General features: G+C 42.3%; 2 long non-coding RNA genes across 2 annotated transcripts; both read left to right on the top strand.

Annotated features, from left to right (window-relative positions):
- The first annotated feature begins 1256 nt into the window (after positions 1-1256).
- On the top strand, positions 1257-3513 carry LOC144583805 (uncharacterized). Its single transcript, XR_013537763.1, has 2 exons — positions 1257-1308; positions 3348-3513. It is a non-coding gene; the product is annotated as an uncharacterized LOC144583805 (long non-coding RNA).
- Positions 3514-4724: 1211 nt separating this feature from the next.
- On the top strand, positions 4725-6301 carry LOC140708097 (uncharacterized). The gene is made up of 2 exons (XR_012088229.2): positions 4725-4813; positions 5650-6301. It is a non-coding gene; the product is annotated as an uncharacterized LOC140708097 (long non-coding RNA).
- Positions 6302-9105: the final 2804 nt, after the last annotated feature.

Raw genomic sequence — 9105 nt, 5'->3', positions numbered from 1 at the left:
CAGGATCCAACCAGAGAATGGATATTAGGATGCAGGTTTCTGTTGCTTTCTTCCTTCTCTTTCACCCTCTTTGCATGTTATGTTCAGCTAACAAGTTCATGGTTGTTCTGCTTACAACATTCTGCCCATGCTCCACTTCCTCTGGTTGCTTCCAGTTTATCCAGTACCTCCTCACAGCAAGAACAGTGGGAGAAGAACACAAAGGTATAGGTCTGAAAAGGAGCAAAGTAACCCACTGCTCAGATCATGTGCCATCTATGCCTGAAAGGTTCTATTGTAAGATGCTCCAATTTCCTGAATTTTTTGTTTTCAGAGTGCATTCTTGTGCATATCTCCTGTGCATCCTTCAGTAATTCATACTGAGTGTTATGGGATTTGTTCTAAGTAATACCCATAGGACTAATTGTCAGCCTTTTGGAGCACCAGAAAATGCTCTGCATAACTGGTCTTGTGAAACCTTTTCCTGACTGTCACCTATTAAAAGCACAGCCAGGAGGGAAGTTGGCAAGCTTTAAGTGACACTGATCTCCACTTGTGGAAATGTCACTGATAAAAATTTGGCCCCAGAATGGAAATGCTGAAGCAAGGAAAGGCAGACTGCGGGCTTGCAGAATCAGCTTTGTTTTTCACAAGACCTCTACTATATCTCTGCCCAAAACAGTGTTGTAAAAAGTGTGCCATTAAGTGGCCCCACAGTCCTCTGTTTATTTTGAAGCAAATCCCTGCCATACATGTTTAAGAGGGAAATGAGTCCCTCTGAGACAACAGAACTGGGTTTTGATACCAAAAGTGAATTTGCAAGGAGTCCAGTAACACCAGGGTCCCTTCTTAGTTTTTCCCTGGGGAGTTCTTTTTCTCTTTTTGTTTTTCTGAAGCCTTTGGCAGGATGGAGTGAGCCTCTTGGACAGCTTTTAAAATGGTACGTTATATTTAAAAAAAACAAACTTCCAGATTTAAGATGAATAATACATGGAGAGGAGTGTGTCCCAGTGGTAAGAAAGGTTGGGAGTTACCCTCAAGCAATGGAAAGGGATGCATTTCGCCCTGGCTTAGGCAACTGCCTTACCTGGCAAATAATTACAGAATCAGCCATTTCAGCGAAGCTGGCCCAATATATTTTGCTGCCTAAAGCGAAGGGCAAGATGTTCCTCCCCCTCTGCCCTGTCCCCCATACCCTGAAAACAGGACAGTGGCAATGCTAATTTATTATTTATTATTATGTATTTAAAATATTTTTATCCCACCTTTCTCCCCAAAAGGACCCAAGGTGACTTACATATTTAAAACAGTATTTAAAGACTACAAACAGTAAGTATACAAATATTTTAAAAGAATTAAAGAAGTATTATATAAAAATGGTAACTAAGATCAATATTAAAATAATGTAAAAACAATAGAGCAGAACAATCCATTTAAAAACCTCTCTCAGACCACCAGTTATTAAGGTAAAGTCTGCCTGAGCAGAAAGGTCTTTGCCTGCTTGCGGAAGGACAACAATGATGGGGCCAGCCTGGCCTCCTGTGGGAGGGAGTTCCAGAGTCTAGGAGCAGCGATAGAGAAGGCCCTCTCCCATGTTCCCACCAAACGCACCTGTGAGGGTGGTGGAACTGAGAGAAAGGCCTCCCCTGATGATCTTAATGCCCGGGCAGGCTCATAGAGGGAGAATGACAGGCTCATTTTGGAGGGGACAGGCAGGCCATGTGGCACACACAGCTCTGGCTTCCAAAACCTTAGCCCCATCCAGTCCTTGTTCAACCTGCAGCCTGCCTGCTACTTTTCCAGTGCTGGAGAGCAGCAGTCCCATCATTTCCATGTCAGCACTACAGTGGTGCCTTGACTTACGAACTTAATCCGTATTGGAACAGTGGCCATAAGTCAAAACATTCGTAAGTCAAGGCACCATTTCCCATAGGAATGCATTGAAAACTGATTCATCCATTCTGGCAGAAGAAAAAAATACCAATAAAATAAAATAAAAATAAAACACTGCAAATGGGACTGCAAAAAAAACCAACAAATCCAAAAATAAACATTGGAGCAAGTCCCATGCTGGGACTGCAAAAAAATAAATAAATCACCAAACAACAAAGCACAGAAACATACCCCCCCAGCCCAAACCTACCCTTCAAAACCCACCCAGAACAACTTTTTTTATTAAAAAAAGCAGCACCTTACCAGTCTGAAGCCTCCCAGGGGGCCACCGCCAATCGCCACCTTCAGAGGCCTCCTGGGGCTTCCCCGCCGCCATGGGAGACCTCTCAGGGGTCCCCTGCTGCCACCAATCAGGCTTTCCCAGGGGGAAAGCCTGGTAGACCATGCCTACCAGGGAAGGGTTTCTCCTGGTAGGCCTGGTCTTTCCCCCGGGAAAGCCTGTAGGTGGTGATCAGCGGCGGCGGGGACCCCCGGGATGCCTCCAAAGGTGGCGATGCCAGTGGCACTGGACGCCTGAAAGGCTGAGCCTCCCTTTCCCTAACCATTGGGGGCCTTTAAGAAAGAGACCGAAAGCTTGATTTTTGCTGTACAAGAACAATGTGATGAAAGCTAAGATCCAAGGAATCAGTGCAAAAAGCAAATGTCGACTCTGCCAAGAAAAAGATGAAACTCTGTCCCACCTTATCTGCGAATGTCCAAAGATTGCACAAACAGATGACTAAGTCAGACATGATAGAGTGGCAAAGTTAGCACACTGGTCCCTAAACCCATGGGAACATCAGGTAGAGAAGGTGTCAGAAAATGAGGAAGTCAAGATCTTGTGGGATTTCCGGATCTAAACTGATACCTTGAACATAACACAACGGACATAGTAGTGATAGAATGAAGAAATATCTAGAACGTTGACATTGCAATTCCAGAGGATGCCAGAGTTGAAAATAAAGAATTGGAAAAACTAACAAAATACAGAGACCTGGCAATCAAAACATCTCGCCCTGGGAAGAAACACACTTCAGTGGTCCCTGTTTACAGTTTTGCAGGTGGTGATGACACAGGATGCGTACATTGTATATTTGCCTTTGCATGGATTCAGTAACAAAACGTGACTCTGAGAAACTCAAAGGTCCCACTGTAGCACAAGAGAGCTAAATCAAGAATCTAATTACCTAATTCACAAGCTTAAATCCACACTCATATCCACAGAATTGCATCCCTACCTGAACGATTCATACAGATTACACTCACCATTATCAGTAGGAACTAGACACCTATCTAGTCTGTAGGAAGAACAACTTTTGTAACAGCGCAGTTACATGAGGTACCCTCTCATGAGGACCATAGTTGCCATCGAGACCACTTTCTGACAAAAGGAATGTGTAACAGTCCTAACTGCCTGACCTTGTTTTTGCACCTAGTTATAGGCTGATGGCTGTCCTTCCAAGGAAGAGTTGCTCTTTGCTCCTACTGATCTAGAATTGAACCACTGATTACTTGGTAACAGATATGATGCGGAGTGGCTCAAGCATGCACACAGGCTATATTTAGTGACTTGGAAGCAGTGCCTCTAATCCTGACCCCCCAACATGGCACTTTCCAGATGGCTTGGACTACAACAACCTCCCTCACTCCCAGCTGTGCTAGATGATGAGACCTGTCATACTTCTAGAGGAATCAGGACGGAACACAGGACTGCTCAGATCCTAGATCTATCGTGTGCTTGCATGGATGTTCAGATGCATCATTTGACCAACATGCAGGAAGAAGCAGGCAAGAAGATAATTAGAAGACTCAAATTGAGTGTTGGGAGAGTGAGAACAGACAAAAGAAAATATTTATTTGCCCAGTGTGCTGTTAGTCTGTGGAACTCCTTGGCACAAGATGTGGTGATGGCATCAGGCCTGGATGCCTTTAAAAGGGGACTGGACAGATTTCTGGAGGAAAAGTCCATCATAGGTTACAAGCCACGATGGGGATGTACAATATCCAGGCTTAGAAGGAAGGTACAGTACCTCAACATGCCAGATGCAGGGTAGGGGTATCAGGAGGCAGGGATCTAGTTGTCTTGTGTGCTCCCAGAGGCATCTGGTGGGGCCAATGTGAGATCCAGGAAGCTGGACCCGATGGACCCTTAGCCTGATCCAGCAGGACTCTTCATATGTTCTTATGACTGATGTATGATATACAAGACATAGATTTTAAGATCCAGACTCATTTTAGAATTGGATTCTATGGCCTTTCCTCTGTAAGTTGCAGGTAAAGGTTTGTCCTGAAATTGACTCTTACAGGTGTGAATGCAACCATATCAGGCAAGTCTCTCTGTTTTCCTGGTGAAGAATTTTGCATTTGGAGCCAGTTAGAGCAGAACCCTCTGATATTCTCATTTCTGGGGCAATAGAGTACCGTATGTATCTCTGTTTCTTCAGCAGCAGATCTAGCTGGATGCACACAGATATTTTGACTCAATAGAATCCTGAGTAATCCACAAAGATGTATCCATATACACACATCATTATACGGGGTAATCGTTAAGCGGGACACGACTATAGTAGGGGAATGTTTTACTTCGGTGTTACAGAAATTATTTTACAGTCCCCGCATGCTTAAATTCTACTAAAGTCAGAGGGACTTAAGAATGCATAGCTCTGGATATGATTGCAGCCAGTGGTGTAAATAAGAAAGCTCCGATTATGAATTTCTTATCTCCAAAGGTAGTCTGTGTTTTAAATCTGATTGCAAGGTTCTGCTTGATTCTGGAAAATTTATGTTTATATTTATTTTTGTTTCCTGCAAAGATTGAGTTCCAGACCTCTTCACCTCCCGAAACTGAAGCTTTGGCAGAGTATGACTGAGATTCTTGCATAATTAACCAGCAAGCTCTCAGGTGACAGTCACGTCTCTCTCTCTCCCTCAGTGTATTCTTCAGCTTTTCGGTTTGCAACCTAGATCAGTTGACATTTGCATGGCTGCAGAGAGAAAGGTTTTCCGAGGTCACAAGGGAGGGAGAAGAAACAGTCTTGAAAAAGAAAGTGCTTAGCCAAAGACTCTTGAGAACTGCAGATCAGATTCCAGATGTGGAGGGAGGAGAGTCAGTGGCTGAGAAGGAGAAATGAAGTGTAAAGGGAACAGCAATATGTGAGGCTTTCTAAGGGGGATATTTATATCACTGGTGTGCTGCCTTTCTCCCCATATGAGACCCAAGGCAGCTTGCAACAATTAAATCCATGCAATATTAAGTTAAATACTATACAAAACTAAATATGAAAAAACAAATACTGGTTAAGGTTTAAAAACATTTTGAAAACATTTAACAATATCTGAATTTCATAAATGGAGCATTCCGTAGATCCCCACATGTTGCTTAGATGTCTGCTTGAAAAGGAAGGTCTTTGCCTGATCGCAGAAAGATAAGAGGGAGGAGGCCAACTTGGCTTCTTGAGGCCGTGCATTTCAAAGCCTGGGAGCAGCCACTGAGAAGGCCCTACCCACATCCTCGCCAAATGAGCTTGGAAGGTGGTGGAATCAAGAGAAGGGCCTCCCTAGAAGATTTTAAAAGCTGTGTAGGCTCATATAGGGTGATATAGACCTTTAAATAGCCTGGACCCAAGCTGTGTTTGAATGCTTTGTTTCTAGGGTGGGTTCAATAGGATCAAATTAATGGAACAGATGTAAGTAAATGTGATTGCCTATATGCAATGGTATTCTTTTCATTTTCAATAGGTGCTGCAGGATGTAGTATTGCTTCTTGAAAGTGTTACTTTTTGGAGTCCCCCATACAGAAGGCTTTTAATTGAAATAATATCAGCTGTGGGTCTGTTGGCAATTTTTAGAGTATATATTTTTAATTGCATTTTAATTATTTTGCCTTTTTATTGTATTTTAAATGTTGTAAGCCGCCCAGAGACCTTCGGGTAGTGTGGGCGGCATATAAGTTAAATAAATGAATAAATATAGTATGTTGAATTGCTGTCAGCTAAGGAGCGTTAGGAGTTGCACACCCCCAAAAGATGTCATTTCCAAGCTCTGTTGGGAGGAAGAACAATTTTCATCATGCTGGGGATACACCATATAAAGGGGCATAGGAAAGGGGTATAGCCATTTTTTCCGCAGCATACTGAGGAGGAAATTTTTTTATTCCTGCTGGTGATAATATGTATTTCTAGAATTATTTTAATTAATCATTATTTGAATAATTAGTTACTGTAGTACTGTTTCATTACATTTTGTAGATTTTATTTTATCCAATTATCAGTGTAATGGTTGACTCTTTATTCCCTTGCTTGTCTTCTGATTTGTTTGTTTGTTTTTTGCAAAACAAAATCTGATTAATTATTGTGCAATAAACGGAAACTTTTCCCCCACACTGTTGAAAGGATTGCAGTGCCAATGCCAGGTTTTTCAGTTGAGATAATCACCATGTTGAAGAAATCCTCGGAAAGAACCAGGGGTGCATTTTAATTCCTGACATTTGGAATCTGCTTTCATTTGTAAGTCAGCATGCAGAGAAAGGGTGGCACTGAGATCAGAAACAAAGCGAACTATTTTGCTTTGCAAAACAGTTAAAAGGTCATTGCTCCTTCATCATTTTGTTTCCTGGTAAATTACTGCACAGTGTTACTATCAACAAATTAGGCATGATCCTGCATGAGCATCCTATTCCTCCAAAGGATACAAAGGGAACATTGAAAGGAGAGAAACCCCCATTGAGAGCTGTTGAAATGGAACTATTATGTCTGCTGCATAAGAGTTTGATTTTGCATTTAAAGCCAGAGCTTGGAAACTCCCCTCACAAGAACTGACAATGGCTAAGATCTCGGGAAGAATTGATGCTTTTGAATGGTAGTGCTGGAGGAGACTCTTGAGAGCCCCCTGGACTGCAAGGAAAACAAACCTATCCATTCTGAAGGAAATCAACCCTTAGTGCTCACTGGAAAGACAGATCCTGAAGCTGAGGCTCCTATACTTTGGCCATCTCATGTGAAGAGAAGACTCCCTGGAAAAGACCCTGATGTTGGGAAAGTGTGAAGGCAAGAGGAGAAGGGGACGACAGAAGATGAGATGGCTGGACAGTGTCATCGAAGCGACCGACATGAATTTGACCAAACTCTTGGAGGCAGTGGAAGACAGGAGGGCCTGGCGTGCTTTGGTCCATGGGGTCATGAAGAGTCGGACACGACTTAATGACCAAACAACAACAACAAGATAATGGGGAAGTTGCTGTTTTTGGACTGTTGCCCCCAGCACTGCTCAATCAGCCTGTCCACTGACATGAACATAAACAAATGTGTTTCGTTTTGTTTTTTTACCACACCTCCCAGAGCTGGCATGGCCGTCAGCTGAAACCTTGGAAAAGTTACTTTAGGGACAACAGTTCCCTGAATCCATCCCCCAGCATGTCCACTACCTCTGCTAGCTGAGACACTCCGGGAGTTGTGCTCTAAAAAGGTAACTTTCCCAAACTTGGTTCAAACCAAGTAGCAGCAGAAAAGTCTGCTGCTGAGAACACGGCTTTTCCTTAGAAATCCTGACCAGTTTTGTGAAATACTGAACAAACCAGCTTTAAATTCCCAACAGTGGTGGTGTCCTACTTGCAGGAAGAATACTATTGCGTTATCACATGGAGTGCTGCTCTGTATCAGCTGGGATTGGTACTGAGCAATTCTGCAGTAGCGTTGAGCAAGTGCAAGGTGGCCCCTATAGTATCACCAACTCATCTTCTACTGAACTGTATCAGTTAATAATAGTGATTCAATTTTTCCCCCCAAAACTGTGTTAATTTATCTTTTCATCAGAACTGTTTCTTTCCATCAGAAATAATTCTTGCACAAAACATTTCCTCTTGCACAAATAACTACCATGCTAGGAGAGCAAGCAGGTTTTCCTGCCCAGGCAAGCCGGTTTTAGGGTTGGTATAATAATTAATGAAGGGAAATAAAGATCACACCAGGCTGACTCAGGAAAAAGAAGGGTGTGCTATCACTAGATAGACATATAATGAGACTGAAACAACACCCTGCAGAACTGGTGGTAATGGCCCAGCAGAAAAGGATTATATTTCATATGGTTTTAATTTATCCAGACAACAGGCTGCTTGTTATGGAGTTAAGAGAAGGCCAGTTATTCAGATTGTTGTTTGTAGGATGGGGCAAAGGAAGAGCTTTTACCCCATCTTGAAATCCCAAATGTATTTATTGCCCTAAATCCTGTTGGCTAGCTATGCTGGCATAAGACTGATGGTGTAAATTGCAGTGGTGTATTGCTGCTAGTTAACAACTTTGTATTCCTCTTCACTTACCAGTTTACACAGCTGGCACACAATGAGGGATGCAAGTGGCAAGGTATCAATCATTGGAAATTTGCCTCTGCAGGTTACACTGTTGTATTTACACCACTGTATCTAATCATCAGGAATCTGGTCATTACTTTCATGTACAGAGACAGAGGTATGGTATTATACTGTTATACACTGTCTGTACAAATTATCCTCATGTACCATGATCCAATTTTGCCCCCGACAGAAAAAAATCCTGTGGACACTCTTTGGATATTCGGGTATTTGTTTCTATGTGGATTCTAACCCTACCACCAATTTTCTGAAGAACTTCTTCAGTTGTTCTGATTTTGCATTTTGAAATGGAACATCATTACTGGGATAAACTGTTTTTTGTTAGGACATGCAATTGTAAAAGAAGATGCTTTCTTAACCTACTCTTTCTCCATTTCCACTCTCCCTTTGTCTCTCCAGCTTGAAGAAACAAAGAGCAGTTTAGATTTCATTTGACTTGTCTTGATTTGAATCAAATCTCACCTTTCTTTCAAAACTGGAAGTTGGATTTCCCTCTTTAGACACAAACAGGACACCAATCTCCGGGAGAGTTCTGGTGGTATTGTCCAAAACTTATTTATTTTCTGTGAAAGGATGAAGGATGGATTATAGGACAGGGAATTAATTTATATTAAATACATAAATCTTTGGAAATAATCTGAAAAAAATGCCATGGTTGTAGAGATCTTGATGGGTAATGATTGTTCCATGGTAAAGTTTTTTTCCCTCCATAACTTGTCTATGAGCCTTTCTTCATGCATCAGCAGCTGCCCCGTGTAGCTTTCACATATCAAATTTGACTCAGTGTTTGCCTGTGGGAAACATAGAGTCTTTCATCTGCACCTGCCTCT

The sequence above is a fragment of the Pogona vitticeps genome, chromosome 6 (genome assembly GCF_051106095.1).
Source record: "Pogona vitticeps strain Pit_001003342236 chromosome 6, PviZW2.1, whole genome shotgun sequence".
NCBI classification, from domain to species: domain Eukaryota; kingdom Metazoa; phylum Chordata; class Lepidosauria; order Squamata; family Agamidae; genus Pogona; species Pogona vitticeps.
The sequence above is the reverse complement of the archived record's forward strand: the minus strand, read 5'-3'. Positions and strand labels throughout refer to the sequence as shown.